General features: G+C 45.2%; 1 protein-coding gene across 2 annotated transcripts in view; it reads left to right on the top strand.

The window, feature by feature from the left end:
* Nucleotides 1-3,770: 3,770 nt before the first annotated feature.
* LOC101268929 (adiponectin receptor 2) overlaps nucleotides 3,771-6,000 on the top strand; it is a 74,808-nt gene continuing 72,578 nt past the window's right edge. Inside the window, exon 1 of one of the 2 annotated variants that reach the window (XM_090213273.1) lies at nucleotides 3,771-4,127. The gene's annotated coding sequence lies outside the window, so the exon portion shown is untranslated. Of the gene's footprint in view, nucleotides 4,381-6,000 lie in introns of both variants that reach the window. The other variant, XM_090213275.1, reaches the window with a different exon arrangement.

Raw genomic sequence — 6,000 nt, 5'->3', positions numbered from 1 at the left:
CGTACTCCTCCTCAGACGAAGAGGAGGAAATCCGTTACAAATGGACATCTATGCTCTGCCCATTTTAGATTTAGTTCAACTGTAGATATAGAAATCTGTTCTAGGAATTATTTTTCTGCGGCTTTAGAAATTCTCTGATGGGAGAGAGCAGAATCTTCTATTGACAACGGAGGGCTGTGAGAGAAAGCAAAAGCCAACCCTGATGGAATGGATGGGAGAATTACTGTCATTGTTCCATTGCATTGTGATCAGAGATTGAGGTGTGTTCACAACAACATACAGGGAGCTTAAGCAGTAGGTATTAAACCTATATTTAGGGCCGTGACTCTCTATATCTCGTCCTCTCTCATCCCTGCCATCTCTCTCTCTCATCCCTGCCATCTCTCTCTCTCATCCCTGCCATCTCTTTCTCTCATCCCTGCCATCTCTCTCTCTCATCCCTGCCATCTCTCTCTCTCATCCCTGCCATCTCTCTCTCTCATCCCTGCCATCTCTCTCTCAATTCAACTCAAAGGGGCGTTATTGGCATGGGAAATATATGTTTACATTGCCAAAGCAAGTGAAATGAACAATTAACAAAAGTGAGAATCAACAAATGTAACAACATCAACAAAACACTATTAGAAATTAACTCTCTCTCTCTCATCCCTGTCCCCCCCTCTCTATCTTTCTCTCCATTTGTCTCTCCCTTTATCTTTCTCTCTGTCTCTCTCTCTCCATCTCTGTCTCTGTCTCTCTGTCTCTGTCCTCTCTCACTCATCCCTGCCCCCCCTCTCTCCCTCTCACCCCCCCTCTCTCTCTCATCCCCCCTCTCTCTCTCTCATCCCCCTCTCTCTCTCTCATCCCCCCTCTCTCTCTCTCATCCCCCCTCTCTCTGTCTCATCCCCCCTCCCTCCCTCTCATCCCTGTCCCCCCCTCTCTATCTTTCTCTCCCTCTGTCTCGCGCTCTCCCTTTCTCTTTCTCTCTGTCTCTCTCTCTCCATCTCTGTCTCTCTGTCTCTGTCCTCTCTCGCTCATCCCTGCCCCCCTCTCTCCCTCTCATCCCTGCCCCCCATGCTTGTGATTTCTTGCCATTGAGTTTCATTCCAATCAAGTCCTCCTAAATCCCACCCTCCATGACTGTGTGCTTTCTCTCCTCCTCCAGGTCCAAATGAGTTCGATTCCTTTGTTTGTGTGCTTTCTCTCCTCCAGGTCCAAATGAGTTGGATTCCTTTGTTTGTGTGCTTTCTCTCCTCCAGGTCCAAATGAGTTTGATTCCTTTGTTTGTGTGCTTTCTCTCCTCCAGGTCCAAATGAGTTCGATTCCTTTGTTTGTGTGCTTTCTCTCCTCCAGGTCCAAATGAGTTGGATTCCTTTGTTTGTGTGCTTTCTCTCCTCCAGGTCCAAATGAGTTGGATTCCTTTGTTTGTGTGCTTTCTCTGCTCCAGGTCCAAATGAGTTGGATTCCTTTGTTTGTGTGCTTCGTAAGCATTGTGGTATCTATGTTTCCAATCCTATACACACATCCCCAGCAGATCTGTCAACGGACACATTTCACTGTCTGATACAATCAACATCAATTTGGGGGGATTTGGAGGAAATTGTCACACCCTGATCCTTTTCACCTGTCTTGTGCTTGTCTCCACCCCTCTCCAGGTGTCTCCCATCTTCCCCATCATCCCCTGTGTATTTATACCTGTGTTTTCTGTTTGTCTGTTGCCAGTTTGTCTTGTCTCGTCAAGCCTACCAGCCTTTTCCCCCTGCTTCTGGTTTTCTCTGTAGTCCCTGTTTTCTAGTTTTCCCGGTTTTTACCATTCTGCCTGCCCTGAGCCTGCCTGCCTGCCGTTCTGTACCTTGTGACACTGCCCTGGATTCCTGACCTCTGCCTGGCCTGAGCCTGCCTGCCGTTCTGTACCTTGGATTCCTGACCTCTGCCTGCCCTGAGCCTGCCTGCCGTTCTGTACCTTGTGACACTGCCCTGGATTCCTGACTTCTGCCTGCCCTGAGCCTGCCTGCCGTTCTGTACCTTGTGACACTGCCCTGGATTCCTGACCTCTGCCTGCCCTGAGCCTGCCTGCCGTTCTGTACTTTGTGACACTGCCCTGGATTCCTGACCTCTGCCTGCCCTGAGCCTGCCTGCCGTTCTGTACCTTGTGACACTACCCTGGATTCCTGACCTCTGCCTGCCCTTGACTTGTCGTTTGTCTGCCTCCTGTTTTCGTAATAAAGTTTTGTTACTTTGAACTGTCTGTACCTGGGTCTTATCCTGAGGTCTGATAAGAAGTAGTCCGTTCAACTTGATTGATAAGCAGCATCTGTTTATTTATTCACTACTTTCAGCCATCCAAGCTGTAAACCTAACTGTTAACTATGGATCACCTGTAGGGGCCAAATAAGGTGTTGCTGAAACAACCAATCACAACCCCAGACTGGCCCGGATACCCTCCATTAACCTTGACTCCTGGCTGCCTGCTTCCCTGACTGGCTGAACAGGTAATGCTAGAGGGTTAGCTGTGTGTGTGTTCAGGCAATAACTGGAGGGTTAGCTGTGTGTGTGTGTGTGTGTGTGTGTGTGTGTGTGTGTTTTTTTTCAGGTAATGACTGGAGGGTTAGCTGTGTGCTGTTTTTCCAGCTGGCGGATTGTCAGTCAGAACTCCATGTTCCTTTGGACCAGCCTTTGGACCTATACAACACAGCACACATTGACAACACTTCATTCCGGATCATTACCATGCTAAATGAAGCAAATGCTTAAATACACTGTCTACGGTGTAGCTGCATGCTCTGCCTGAGTTTTGTAACCATACTGTAGGCTACTGTGGCCGACCAGTCCTACTGCATCAGAGATCTTACGCCCAACCACACAAAGCTATAAATGCCCTCTGGACTCAATTGTGTGTGTGTGTGTGTGTGTGTGTGTGTGTGTGTGTGTGTGTGTGTGTGTGTGTGTGTGTGTGTGTGTGTGTGTGTGTGTGTGTTTGTGTGTTTGTGTGTGTGTGTGTGTGTGTGTGTGTGTGTGTGTGTGTGTCCCCTGACATCTTGCCCCGGGCCAGAAGTGGGGTGATCAGAGTCAAACATGTTTAGTCATTGAGTTTAATGTATTATCATACTTTTACAGCATCTGATAGGAAGCCAAACGCAATTAGAGCCACACATCCATGATAGGCTTGGTGTTTTGTGTGTGAGTAAAAGACTAATGTACATACTGGGGGAAAATCACCACTCTATTCCCACAATTAGAACCTAACCTTACAACTCACCGTTTATGACTGAATCTTGAGTGGTAGCCTGCTGAATTATTGAATGGTTGTCAATTGTATTTGGGCTCCTGAGTGGGGCAGTGGTCCAAGGCACTGCATCTCAGTGCTAGAGGTGTCACTACAGACCCTGGTTTGATTCCAGGCTGTATCACCACCGGCTGTGATTCGGAGTCCCATAGGGCAGACGCACAATTGGCCCAGTGCTCATTGTGCAAATTTGTTTGTTTTCAATAAACATTGGACACTAAATATAGCATGCATGTTGTCAACAATCTAAGCCAACCCGTCTGTTTTGACCCATAGTTGCGCAGGCATCAGTTTTGTTGTTAACAACACAATTGGCCCAGCATCGTCCGGTTTAGGGTTTGGCCGGGGGAAGGCTGTCATTGTTAGTACGAATTTGTACTTAACTGACTTGCCTAGTTAAATAAAGGTTAAATAAATCAAATATAAGTTAGCGAATACAAAGGACTGTGACGTCAGGTACTGTGAATGTTGAAATACAATAGAAATACATGTCATAAGTCCTATGTAATGTCGAAGTATTTTCCTGGGATCATGTTTTGCGGTTGTTGATACAATTGTATTGTGTCAGGCTGTTACACAAAATCCTAGAACTACAGGTCCCGTCAAACCTGTTAGCATACACTTCCGGCTCCTCAACTGTTGGCCACCTGTTCCCGTTAGAGCATTCTGATTGGTTTCGGTGGGCTCACGCGAGGGCGTCACACAGAACGCTACGACATCGGCGAGTAAAGTCAAGTCAGCCTTCAGAGGTTCAGAATCCCGTAGAGAACCGTGGAACAAATTGTCCGAGTCGTGGCTACTCTTTCTTTTTGGGGGAACAACCTAGGGACAAAAGGACAGCGTCTCCGTGCTTCTCGACAAGGTACATTTAGTGGTTGTCATGACATTTGGTCGGGTATTTCAGTTGTTTAGCTAGATTTACAGTAACGTCTTTTTGGAATAACAGTAGCCTAGCTACCCAGGTTTCCTCTGCATCCAGTGACGCACTGCACAGCTAGCTTGAGCTGGCACCACATCCCCCGTCGGTGAGCTGCTAGTGGTAGCTACTAGCCATTGCCTGGGCTAGATTGAGCCAGTTGTTGGAAAAAGACAACGTGTGGTTGTTTTTCGAAAAGGTATGTAGCTAACTACTGTAACGTAGTTAACGCTAGATAGGTAACGCTAGTGGAACCACATCTGTCAACAAAGTGTTGTCCTGGTTCCTTCAAAGGCGACGCTTCGTTCAGAAATGTCAGTGCAGCGAAGGGTAGTTCAACACTATCTGTACATCATATCTCATATTTTGTAGGCGCTGTGGTCGATAACATTGTTGTAAATTAGAAACCTCGTCTGTTTTTTTGTCTTCCAATTATTGTGTAAAGATGGATTTAAATGTTGATATGATGATTTTTTAAATGCCAGAGATGTGTAGTTTGGGATTGTTTCTTTGTCTCGCAGCGCTACACCAGTGGTGTACTAGCGAGCTGGCTGGATCAGGCTAAGCCCGTGGTCAAATGTTTATGCTACTTTCTAGTAGCTAACCTTATTGCTTTATTTTAGCGTCTTAGCCAACCTTAAATTATAGCTTAGTTTCTTAACAGGCAGCAATTTTAAAATATGACTAGGTTGCTCACTATCCTCAAGTGAATGTGTTTTTAACGGTCTCACATAGCACTCCTTTGTTTGCTTCAATAGCATTGATAAGGTGGGGATAAAATTAGATAAGGCTGACTGACAGCTGTGGTATATCAGACCATATACCACGGGTATGACAAAACATTTATATTTACTCCTAATTACGTTGATAACCAGTTTATAATAGCAATAACGCAGATCTGGGTTTTTAACGTGTTTTTATTTGACCTTTATTTAACTAGGTAAGTCAGTTAGGAACAAATTCTTATTTACAATGAAACCCACTGGAGGTCTGTGGGTGGCTATCGCATTCAAACGGCATCCATCGCGCTCTCCCAGAATTTTGCGTTCAGCCAATCGGGTTGCAGGTTAGGTGTGAAAAACAGATTGCTAAGGCATTTAAAAAATGTAAATGTTAAATTGAACCTTTATTTAATTAGACAAGTGAGTTAAAAACAAATTGTTATTTACAATGACGGCCTACCTTGGCCAAACCCGGACGACGCTGGGCCAATTGTGCGCATCCCTATGGGACTCTCAATCACGGCCGGATGTGATTCAGCCTGGATTCAAACTAGGGACTGCAGTAAGGCCTCTTGTACTGAGATGCAGAAGGCATAAAAGAAAGAACCCCTGGTCTGATTGTTTCAAAATAAAAGTTGTGCTCACTAAACATAGTTTTAAATGACATGTATTGGATTTTTTGTCATGAACTTGTTTACAGAACATTATTCAGTTTTAATAAAAAAATATTAAACATTTATGAAGTGAAATTATAAAGTTAAAACGAGATTTACAGTAGAATTCACCCTATATGTTTTTTTTTTTGTTGGGGGGGGGGGGACCTCGACTTTAAATCCACTGGTTTAGGCTTGTGACTTTACATGTCAGAATAGCATTAGCAGGAAGAGTCGGGTCTGTGTATGGTCAGGTACTGTCCTGGTAACCACCCTCAGGCTGTTTTTGGATTACGGTACAGAGCTCGCTATTTGTTTGACAGGGGGCGGGGTTAGTTTTGTGGTTGACGGGTCAGTCGTTGCCATGTCAACCGGCTAGGCATATACTTAACCTTATTAGCTAGGAACCTCAGAGGATCTCTAATCATTATTTACATATTTTTA

The sequence above is a fragment of the Oncorhynchus mykiss genome, chromosome 21 (genome assembly GCF_057628025.1).
Source record: "Oncorhynchus mykiss isolate SJ-2025 chromosome 21, ASM5762802v1, whole genome shotgun sequence".
Lineage (NCBI taxonomy): Eukaryota > Metazoa > Chordata > Actinopteri > Salmoniformes > Salmonidae > Oncorhynchus > Oncorhynchus mykiss.
Note: the sequence above shows the minus strand (reverse complement) of the source record. Positions and strands in the feature narration are given on the sequence as shown.